Genomic DNA, 12,427 nt, shown 5'->3' with positions numbered 1-12,427 from the left:
AAGCTGAGGCTCCAATACTTTGGCCACCTCATGAGAAGACTCCCTGGAAAAGACCCTGATGTTGGGAAAGATGGAGGGCACAAGGAGAAGGGGATGGCAGAGGACAAGATGGTTGGACAGTGTTCTTGAAGCTACCAGCATGAGTTTGACCAAACTTCGGGAGGCAGTGGAAGGCAGGAGTGCCGGGCGTGCTCTTGTCCATGGGGTCACGAAGAGTCGGGCATGACTAAATGACTAAAGAACAACAAAATCAGGTGAAATGGAGGCACTGTCGGTGGGTGGTTTCCCAAGTCTGGGAAGTATGGAGACTGTTCTAGATGGGGTTGCATTTCCATGAAACAGCAGGTTTTATGTGAGGCTGCCATTGAAGATGTTCCAGAAGTTGCAGTTGGTAATGTATAGTGCCTCCAGAATGCTGCACAACTCACCCAATTCAATTCATATTGAATCTGTTTTCTGTGATCTGCATAGGCTGCTTATATACTTCCAGTTCAAAATGTAAATGTTGACTTATAAATCGCTAAGTCATTTGGTGGCCAAATACTCTCGCTACAGCTGCTGTCCTAGGCCCTAAAGTTCTGCAGGGAAGGTCATTATCATGGTTCCAGTGGGCATGGTCTTTGTGGTGGTGCCCTATCTTTGAACTTATTCCTTGAGCTATGATATAGGGTTTTCAGTGTCTATTAGAAGCACATTATGAGGTTGTGCTAATGGGTGCTATATTGGTTTCATGAACTGGATGGAAACTCTTGGTTTTTAACATTTTGATGTACCGTATTGTGATTTTATTGGTGTCAAGTATATTATTCAGTTTTTAATATACTGCAAACCACTCTGGTTTTTCATGAAGGCATGTCTATAAATGGAACAACAACACCCAGTTTATCTGAGAAAGAGTGACTTGTGGTGCCTCACTCAATGTATATGGCCATCTCTGGCCCTGAAGTTTCCATTAATAGTCTAAATCCTACAAAGGTAAGTTTGCTTAAGCCCCTTTAAATCAATTGGCTTAAACATGCCTACACTGTGTTGCATTTAAGCCAATGATCCCATATAACTTAAACCTCTCTCTTAGAAAGCTTTATACACCCAACCATGTATCATAAATTGGGCAACATGTGCCCCAGAGTGAATGATAGCTAAAAGGCCAGTGCACATGGATGTGAGAGCCACTTATCAAGCGAGACAGTCTGGTAGCAGTTCAACAGGTAGAGAGATACGTGCAAGCCTCAGTATTATGTATAGTTCAATAACTTATGGCTCACTTAGTGAGGTGTTTTGAAGCAATCTTGGAAATGATGCAGAGGTGAAAGGAAGCAGGAGAAGAAGAAGAAGAGTGGAAAACATGGTGACAAACATGATTTTTTTAAAAACAGAGTCAGATGGCGAGGCAAGCCTTAAACTGAGGAAAAACTTCATAACACAACCAGTGTGTCATTATTATTCATATTATAAAGAAATAGAAAGCAGAAAAACACACGTTTGCCCAACCCAACCCAACTCCGATCACTGTTTTTCTTATTTTACAATTGAGAACTTGGGATAAGGAAATATTTGGATGTTTTTATAAAGGATGTCCCAAGTTTGTACATCATAAGGGATGCCTCCACACACGCTGCAGATGTTATTCTCAGCATGGCAACTGAGGGGGGCAGGAAGAGCAGCACAACTCCAGGGCAGGGCTAAATGGCGAGCTTTGCAGCCTATTTCACCACGCTTGCCATCTGTATGTGAGTAACATGTGAAGGTGGCATAAAGATTGGATTAGAATGATGTTAGTTGCTGCCAGACTTGTCATAACACAGCTGTGGAAATCACTGTTGTGGAGAAGCTTATGCATCAACTCTGTGCCGTCAAGGGACAAGCAAAACAGAATACTGTACTTTTTTGCTGAATGCAGTAGTTTGGGCCCCCCACCCCCAATACTAAGATTGACAGTTCAAGGATACTCCCAGCCCAACATGCAACAATTTGGAAAAAATAATTAATGATTCAAGTGTCCAGAGAATTATAATCAACTGATGTTGTTTATGGTGCCTTAAGTTTCTGCGACTTTAAATATGTGTGCTCCACTTAACATAGCCATGTGGACTGTGCTGGGGAGTAACAGCGGGATGTGAGGCACACAGGCATAATATACATGTAGATCTCAGTAAAATAAGAGAACATGGTGGTGTCTGTGTAAGAGACTGTGCAATGAGGCTGGGGAGGGGCAAACATTGGAGGTGCAATCCATTGATTGGGTCAGTGGGCTGTGTGGAGAGGTGGGGGGGGGAGAAAGCAGGAGCTGGAAAAGTTAACTTAAAAACAAGCAAATTACGTACAGCCTGTTTCTTTTTGCTGCTGCTCTGAGGCCAATTCACCTTCAGGAAGAGAAGGGCTGTGAACTAGCCCAGTTCTGCCAGGTAACAGAGGGTTAGAAATCAGCATAAAGCTTTTCTTGCCTAGCTTTCACACCTAGTAATAGGCACATATCAATTTGCTGCTGAAGTTTCAAGCGCTGGCATGGGAGGCAGAGACAAGCTGTGGACTGCTAGCTGCCTAGTTCAATCAACATACCAAGTTCAGTCGTCATAATCAGCAACAGCCAGCAAACACTACTGGACAATAAGACCTACCTTCCTTTTTCAACTAACCATTGCCCTAGACTTCATGTAGGAGAGTCAATTTTCTGTGACTAACGTCTTGGGTGCCTAGGACAAAGTTTAAGTACTTTAACCATGCGGAGAGGAGCTGACCACAGAACTGGAGAGCTCCACCAAGATCTACTTTAAGAAGCCCTGGCTTAGAGGTGCTTTGTACTTTTCAAAGCCCCTGAAAGAAATTGGAACACATTGAGGAATTCACACCAATTGTTTAGTATGTAAAGCTTAAGATGAACAGCTGTGGATTTAGATGCTTTCCCTTATGATGGCATGAAACAGAAGCATTGAGTGGCATTTGGGAAGCTGGCTAGCACTCCATTTTGCACTGGGAAAAGACATGGGAAACTGCTTAACACTGACAGTCCAATGTGAACAGTGACAGAGGCTTATCTGTTTCCAGGTGCTACAGAAACAGAGTTTCTCTTCTGCTTTTAACATAGCAAATAACTAAATATGATCACTGTTTCACTCTGTCATCCCTGGCAGTGTGACTTGACAAACTTCACTTGTAATGGAAAGCAAAGGCAACAGCTGAGGATTCGGGTGTTCCATAGCAGCTGGCTTTTTATATGTTCTGCTCCTAGACAATAGACTCCTTCACTTCATCATAGGGCTTGCTGCTAAACTCTCTGAACTGGGGCAAAGGAACTTTGCTTATTAGAAGCATTGCATACTTGCTTTGGAGTTAAAACTGTTATAGTATTTCCACAGAAGGTAGAAAGCTGAAAATTGTCCAAAACACTATTACTGTACTAGAAGAGTCTGGAAACTGAACATCTGTACTTGTCCTCAAAAATGGAGAATATGAAGTGCTCCCAAGAACAGACAAGGCACTTCCACGTCTTGAACATCTTTCCTTCAAAACAGGGCATGTTCAGAACTGTTTAAGGACTTTTACACTGGCTAGAACGCTACTTTCAATACATATATTTATAAATAATAATTAGTTGCTTTGAATAAGGGTTTTAAGCTACAACAGTAAGAGCTGTTTGACAGTGGAATTTGCTGCCAAGGAGTGTGGTGGAGTCTCCTTCTTTGGAGGTCTTTAAGCAGAGGCTTGACAACCATATGTCAGGAGTGCGCTGATGGTGTTTCCTGCTTGGCAGGGGGTTGGACTCGATGACCCTTGTGGTCTCTTCCAACTCTATGATTCTATGATTCTAACCCCATACACACTTATCTGTTTTGGTTTTTTTTAAAGAATATTTATTAAGGTTTTACAAAGTCATAAATACAAAAATACATAGTAAAACAAAAAAAGAAAAGAAAAAAAACTCTTAAACAAAAATACAAGATACAGAAAACAAGAGAACTAGAAAAATAGAAAAAGGAAAGTTAAAACAAATCCATTTTTTATAACTTTAAACTCATTAGCTTGTTTCTTTGACTTCCTCACACCTCCCCTTTTTGTATTCCCATTAATATAATCAAATCAGCAAATCCTTACCCTTTTTCATTTATCTTAACTCTATATCTTAACATATTATAACTCTATATTTTCGCCCATTATCAATTCATTTTTGCATACTCTTTTTAACTTTGTTGCTAATACCATTTATTTTCAATCCAACATTATTTTAACATTCATTAATTTTACAGTATTTCTGCAGGTAGTCTTTAAATTTCTTCCAATCTTCTTCCACCAACTCTTCTCCCAGGTCTCGGATTCTGCCAGTCATTTCCGCCAATTCCATATAGTCCATCACCTTCATCTGCCACTCTTACAGGGTGGGTAGATCTTGTGTCTTCCAATACTTTGCAATAAGTATTCTTGCTGCCGTTGTTGCATACATAAAAAAAGTTCTATCCTTTTTTGGCACCAATTGGCCGACCATGCCCAGGAGAAAGGCCTCTGGTTTCTTCAAGAATACCTTTTTCATTTCATTATAAATCATCTCCCAGAAAGCCTTAATCCTTGGGCATGTCCACCAAAGGTGAAATAATGTATCTTCATTCTCTTTACATTTCCAACATTTGTTCTCGGGCAAATGATATATTTTTGCAAGCTTGACTGGTGTCATGTACCACCTGTAGATCATTTCATACCGGTGGTCCACAACTGTTCCCAGTCAGCAAACATAATATCATGACCAATATCTTGTGCCCATTTAATCATAGCTGATTTAACCGTTTCATCCTGAGTATTCCATTTTAACAGCAAGTTATACATTCTTGAAAGTATCTTAGTTTTGGGATCTAACAGTTCTGTTTCCAATTTTGATTTTTCCACCTGGAAGCCATTTTTTTTATCCAAATTGTAGGCCTCTCTTATTTGAAAATAAAGAAGCCAGTCTCGCACTTTATCTTTTAATTTCTCGAAACTCTGCAATTTCAATTTGTCTCCTTCTTGTTCCAGTATTTGCCAATATTTCGGCCATTTGGCCTCCATATTGAGTCTTTTCAAAGCCTTTGCTTCCATTGGTGACAACCACCTTGGGGTTTTATTTTCCAATAAGTCTTTATATCTTATCCAGACATTAAACAATGCTTTCCTGACAATATGGTTTTTAAATGCTTTATGTACTTTAACCTTGTCGTACCACAAATATGCATGCCACCCAAAAGCATTATTGAAACCTTCTAAGTCCAAAATGTCTGTGTTCTCAAGAAGCAGCCAGTCTTTCAACCAGCAGAATGCTGCTGATTCATAATAAAGTTTAAGGTCTGGCAGGGCAAATCCACCTCTATCCTTTGCATCAGTAAGTATTTTAAATTTTATTCTGGGCTTCTTGCCCTTGCCAGACAAATCTAGAGATATCTCTCTGCCACTTCTTGAAACAGTTCATCTTGTCCAAAATTTGCAGTGATTCAAACAGAAATAACATTTTTGGCAATACATTCATCTTTATGGCTGCAATTCGACCCAACAAGGAAAGCTTCAAATTTGACCATATTTCTAAGTCTTTTTTCACTTCTGCCCAACATTTCTCATAATTATCTTTAAATAGGTCATATTTAACCCCTAGATATTTTACTTTCTTAGCCAATGTTAAACCTGTCTCCTTCTGAAACTTCTCTTTCTCAATTGGTGTAAAACTTTTCTCAAGCACTTTGGTTTTTGACTTGTTCAGCTTAAATCCTGCCACCTGTCCAAATTCTTGAATCAATTCTAATACTCTTTTCGTACTAGATTCTGGCTCCTGTAACATCAAAACTAAGTCATCTGCGAAAGCTTTCAATTTATATTGTTTGGCTCCGACCTGAATACCTTTAATCAAATGGTCCCTCCTAATCATGTTCAGCAAAACCTCCAGGACCGAAATAAAAAGCAATGGGGAAATTGGGCAGCCTTGTCGTGTCCCTTTCTCTATCTTAAATTCCTCTGTCATCACATTATTGACTATTAACTTAGCCTTTTGTTCTGAGTAAATTGCACTTATACCATTTTCAAACCCTTGACCCACCCCCATTCCCTGAAGATTTTTCTTCATAAAACTCCAAGAAATATTGTCAAAGGCTTTTTCCGCATCTATAAAAATTAAAACTGCTTTGGTATTAATATTCACTTGCAACATCTCCAAAATGTTAATTATATTCCTCGTATTGTCAAACAAGTGTCTACCGGGGAGAAAGCCAGCTTGGTCCTTATGTATCTCTTCAACTAATACCTTTTTTAATCTATTAGCCAAAATATCAGCAAAAATTTTATAATCCACATTGAGCAGGGATATGGGGCGGTAGTTCTTGAGTTGTGTCTTTTCAGACTCAGTTTTCGGTATAAGTGTGATATAAGCTTCCTTCCACGACTCTGGCGCCTTTTCCCCCTCCAAAATCTCATTACAAACCTCCTTTAGTGGCTGAATTAACCAGTCTTTCAAGACCCTATAGTATTTGGAGGTTAGTTCATCTGGCCCTGGAGATTTACCCAACTGCATATTCTGAATGGCACCTTCTACCTCCTGTTCTGTAATTTTGTGGTTCAACATTGTCTTATTTTCTTGAGAGATTTTTTGTAATCCATTTGTTCTTAGAAATTGGTCTATATCAGTCTCTTTCTGTGGCTCTTGTGTGTATAGTTGTTTAAAGTATCTCTGGAAGCACCTTCTAATCTCCAATGGGTTCTGTATATTCTTTCCTTCCACATCTAGGTTTGTAATAGTGTTTAATTTCTGTCTTTTTTTCATCTGCCAAGCTAGCAGTTTCCCGCATTTATTAGCCGATTCAAATGTCTTTTGTCTCATCTGTTTAATTTTCCATTCTACTTCCTGATTTATCATTTTCATATATTGTACTTGATGTAACTTTATTTCTCTCAGAATCTCCTGCGACTTTGGTTTCGCTCTTAATTTCTTCTCTCCTTCTTTTATTTTTTCCAAGATTTTGTCTTTTTTCTCATTTTGAATTCTCCTTTTTATTGTATTCTGTTGAATCAGAAACCCTCTCATGACCGCTTTGCTTGCATCCCAGATTACTCTTTTTTCAACCGTGGTATTCAAATTAACCTCAGAATAGTCTCTCAAGATTTTTTGGGCCTTCTTGGTAACCTCTTGATCTCTAAATAAGGCGTCATTCATCCTCCATCTGAAGGAACCGATTGGTGTTAGTTTCATCTCCATCTTCACTGCATTATGGTCGGAGCAGGTTTTTGGGCAAATTTCCACTTTTCATATGTTAGGTGCCAGTCCTCTAATTATCCACATTTGGTCAATTCTCGTCCATGTCATTTTGGCTTCAGAGAAGAATGTACCCTCTAATCCAAGGGGGTTCTTAGTTCTCCAGATGTCAATTAGGTCCATATTGTCAGTCAATTCAAAAATGATTTTTGGCAGTCTGCCATCTTTAGTTACAAACTGTCTCTGCGACTTATCCATATTTGTAGATACCACTCCGTTCATATCTCCCATCGTAATGATGTTGTAATCCATATAGTCCAACAATGTCTCATGCAATTTCTTAAAGAATTCAGATTTCCCCTCATTTGGTGCATAAACTCCTACAATCAAAAATTTTTCTCCTTGTGATTGAATTTCAATTGCCACAATTCTTCCTTTTTCATCTTTAAAAACAAATTTCGGTGATAGGCTCTCTTTAGCATAGATAACAACTCCTTTCTTTTTAACCTTTTCCGATGAAATAAACTCTTGACTCCATCTTTTATTGATCAGTACTTTCCTGTGTAGCCTAATCACATGCGTTTCCTGTAAACAAATTAAGTCCAATTGTTCCTTTTTCAATAAATGAAAGACTTCCTTCCTCTTCTCCGGGGAATTAAATCCATGAATGTTCCAACTTAATAATTATAGAGACATGATGTAGTTATTCTATTTTCCTCCAACTGCTCCCAAAAGTTCTTCTTCTTCTGACGGTGGTATTACTTTTTCTAATTTATCCAATCCCAAAGGTGTTGGTACTGTGTCAAGTACTCCTGGTTTTAAGGCTCTTAGCTCTTCTGGAACTTCTTTTTGCAGGTCTTCTTCGTGGTCTCTCAAAAATTTTTCCTTGTCTTCCACTGATCTTATTTTGACCTTTTTCCCTTTAAAGGTAAAAGATAACCCCTGGGGGAATTCCCATCTAAAAACAATTCTGTTTCTTCTCAGTAGGGCCACCAGATCTCCGTAGTTGGTTCTAAGATCCAATAGATATTTCAGAATGTCCTTAAAAATCTCCACTCTTGAATCGTTGATTTCCAAAGTCTTCTGGAAGTGCGCACTCAGTATTTTATCTCTCTCTTCTTTCGATCGGAGGGTAACCAAACACTCTCTCACCCTGTTTTTTCTCCCTCATCTTCCAAGTCTGAACGCACTTACTATCTTAAAGTCTTGCTACACCTCCAAATTCCAAAATTTTCCAAATTCCTGTGTAAGGTAGTCACTTAAGTTATCTTTTTCAAGTTCTGGCACTGCCCTAATCCTCAGATTGGTCTGTTTCTCCCTCAGTTCAATCATAGACAAAAGTGACTGATGGTCCCCAATCTGCTTGCGCATCGGTTTTATTTCTTCCCCTACAGCTTCTGCTTTTTCTTTGGCTTCCTCAGCTATTTTTCGATTAGACAGATTCTTCCAGCAATTTTTCAATGGTTTGTGTGTTAGAATTCACCTTCTGTCCCAAATTGTTAATGCTGGCAGTATTTCGGTCTATTTTAATTGATTGTTCAGTAACTTGTTTGCTTAGGCCATCCAATTTTTCATAAATTTTATTTAACACTGAAGTAAAATCCCCTTCTGAAGCCATTCCTTTTCAACCAGCTTGTAAAAAATCTTCCCCCTGTGTCGCAGGAGGGCCGGGAACAGATGATCTGCGTTGCTGGGAAGCTGCGCTGGGCTGCTGGACTCTAGCCTTGGATCTTGTTGCCCTATCCGTCATCACACTTTTGTCTGTGAATCAAGGTCAATCCCACGGTCAGGTCTTACCATGGAAAATCCCCAAAGTCAATAATGGAAAAATCCCCCAACTGGGTGCGCAATTTCAATATTCCTCTAGGGGGACATTGTAACAGTCATTAAAGTTACAATAAAAAGTCTTTTCCAACTTTCCAAAGTCCCCCTCCAGAAAGCAAGCAACAGTTTCAAATCCAGAGAAGACCTTCAAAAAGTATCTCCTTTGCAGAGTTAACCATTAAAAAGTTACAACTTTAACTTTAGCTGCCGAGCCCAAGATGGCGGCTGTAACAACTTCTCCTCCGTGAACCCTCCTGGATAACAAACCTTTTATAGCCTTTTACAGCCTTTTATAGCCATTTTTATAGCTGTTTTTATTAGACTTTAATTATTTTACCGCTGGTAGAAGTTTTAACCGTTTTATCTCTACTGTTGGCCAGTCGTGACCAATATACGTATTAACAAGGATATTCAAACCTTCTGCTGAGAAAGCCTGCCGCTGATTAGAAACGCCGCCTTGAAGACTGGGTTATGCGGAGCAGTGGAGGAGGAGTAGCAGAGGAGTTGTGTCAACAAAAGATAAGTTCTCTTTTTATCGCCGTTTATCTCTACTTTTAACCTCCGCAGTCAGTGAGACAGTGACAAATGGGTCATGGCAAGCGACCAAGATCTGCTGAGAAAGGTAAAGCAGCCAAAGCTTGAATCTCCCTCACCGCCTACTAACAATAACAGCCCAACAGAGCAAGTAATTGTTTCTGCGGTCGAAACATACAACCGCTTTTGGCCTCTGTATGGTCAAGGGGAGCTGGAAAAGCCAGTTGATCCAGGGGGAAGCCATAGGGAAGCCCTCCTCCCTGACACCTTAATTACACCTTCGCCGTCACTAAAACAGGACGCATCAGGGCAAACTGCCCATGAATCAGTACCTGACCAAATACAACTAGTAATCAGGACTTTAAGCTTCATTTTCAAGAAACTGGAAGGGATTTCTTTATCTTTGAATAAACTTTCACAAGCCCTTCTGACTCATCCATCTTCCTCAACTGAACTATCTAATATGCATCAATCTCCTGTGCAGCTTGTAAGTGCCTTAAAGAGACAACATGACCAGAAATCTCACCTTAAGGGATCTAGAAGCAGGCTGCCACTGCCCCAAAGGAACAAGCATTCCTTGATTTTTCAACCTAATAAAATATGTCTATCCATTTTTTCCCGTGACGCCCCCAGACTTAGGTGGAATTACCTGAGGATGCCTAAAGGGTACCTACGTGATTTGCTAAATATTCCTTTTTTCCAGATAGATCTTATATCTGTAGTACCCCTAAATGCCACGCCCTGGCCAAGGAAATTTATGCTTTCCTTCCAGTCTGCAAGGATCCCACATCTTCTTACAAGACAAAAAGACCGGCTGGCAGCCTGGGAGATTGTAACAACAAGAGTCTTTAAGGACACGAGTGTCAAACCTCTTTTTGCTAACATCTTAACCGGCAATGAATGCTCGTTACCTCCTTCTGTTCCTATAATAAAGGAAAAAACACCTAGCCGGGTACCCCCTGTTCCACCTGCGATCCCAAGTGCCCATCTAGTTACGCTGAGGAATGATCCAATTGCAAGCCGAGATTGGAATATCCCTGAAGAGAGAAATCTTATCTCCTCTTATGGAAAACTCCCTTCAGAAGAACAGCAGGCTATTCTCGACAGATTGGATCTACTCAAACAAAGACTCCTATCGCAAGGGGACCCCTCTATGCCGACGAGAGAGGAGAGCAGGCGCTCCACGCCCCACAAGGCGTCTCCATCAAATGCCTTGATAAGCTTTCAACCTGCTACTTTGTTACCCCCTACTGATCTGAATTAGCAGTCACCTGTTGACCAACAGCACCATTCTACCGTGGAGGAAGTCGATAAACTCAACACTCCCGTCTCAGTTCTTATGCCCAATCAAAATATGTTAGTTGATGAATCCTTTGCTTCAATGCCAGAGCTAGAATCTACCCTGTCTGAAGATCACCAGGAAATGATTATGCATGCACCACCCCCACGTTCACGTCCTTCTATACATCTGCGTGATAATTCTTTCCCACCTGCGCAGCAACTACAAGTGATGGCTGGAACACCTCTTAGCGCTACCCTGGTTAAGACTGACAACTCTGACGGATCTACTAGTATAGCCCATCAAAGACCTACTACTACTCACTTCAATGAACAGCATCCGACCTCACTAACTCTGCCTAATTCTTCCACCCCGGCAAAGCCCTCCCTGCCTGTTAATGTTACCAAATCATTGATTCGATCAACACAGAAGAAGACCTTATCCGCACAAACTAAAATTACTGATTTCTTTATGGGTCCTCCTTCTACCTCCAAGAACCTATTAAACAACTCAAAGTGACAATTACCGGGACAGCACAAGGACCTGACATTATCAATACTTAGCTGGAATATTGCTGGTTGGAGAACCAAAAAATCAGATCCCGAATTCAGGAAGTACATAAATTCATTTAATATCATTCTATTCCAAGAAACATGGGATGAGGAAGAGATTACCATAGACGGCTTTGATCTTCTAACACTTCCGGCCTCCCCTTCCTTGAGAGGTGGTCGCCCCAAAGGGGGTCTTTTGATTGGGATCTCACTCCAACTTCACGCCAAATTCACTCTGGTACGGGCTTCCCCGCCTTTTGCTCTATCTGGACTGATCGCAGAAGGGAAGTCCTCATTACTAATTACTAATGTCTATCTCCCCCCTGAAGGCTCTGCACCTGATCTTGATTGGAGATGGGAATCATTTGAAAATCACCTATTGTCATGTCATACCAAATGCCCTAACTCGTACTCCTTAATTGGGGGAGACTTTAATGCTCGTATTGCCACAAATTGGGACCTACTAACCAAGTCCAAATGGTGGACTCCCCCATGCTTGGACAACTTTGACTTGGAACATGCCAGAATTAGAACTTCAAAGGACAACAGAGTAAACAAAGCAGGAGTGACCCTTTACCAAATGGCCATTCGCCTGAATTTAGTCTTCTTGAACGGCACCTTCCCCCCCGACATACCGGGGGAGTTCACTCACCTGGGACTAGCATCTAACAGTGTTATCAATTACTTCTTGATCTCTGCAAATTTGGCCGTTAATGTTCTTTCCTTCCAAGTTGAAAACCAACATTTCAGTGATCACCTTCCAATAGTGACCACTTTGTCATTGTTCCGGTGCCAGAAGGACTATAAACACTCAGTCCCTCTGGAAACCTCATCATCGACCAAAATAAGAGGGATCAAATGGTCGGAGGCTGTGGCCCAAAAATACCAGGAATTTTTTCATAGGGAAATCATTGCCTATCTACCTCAAATAACTACTGATTTACAAGATTTCAATTCGGTTTTGAAACCTTTTAACCTTCTTATAACAAACCTCACTACTTTTTTTACATCAACTCCCCAAAAGGCGAAAGTGGCGCATTG

This window comes from Podarcis cretensis (assembly GCF_951804945.1).
Source record: "Podarcis cretensis genome assembly, chromosome: 1".
Classification (NCBI taxonomy): domain Eukaryota; kingdom Metazoa; phylum Chordata; class Lepidosauria; order Squamata; family Lacertidae; genus Podarcis; species Podarcis cretensis.
This window is presented reverse-complemented; position numbering follows the sequence as displayed.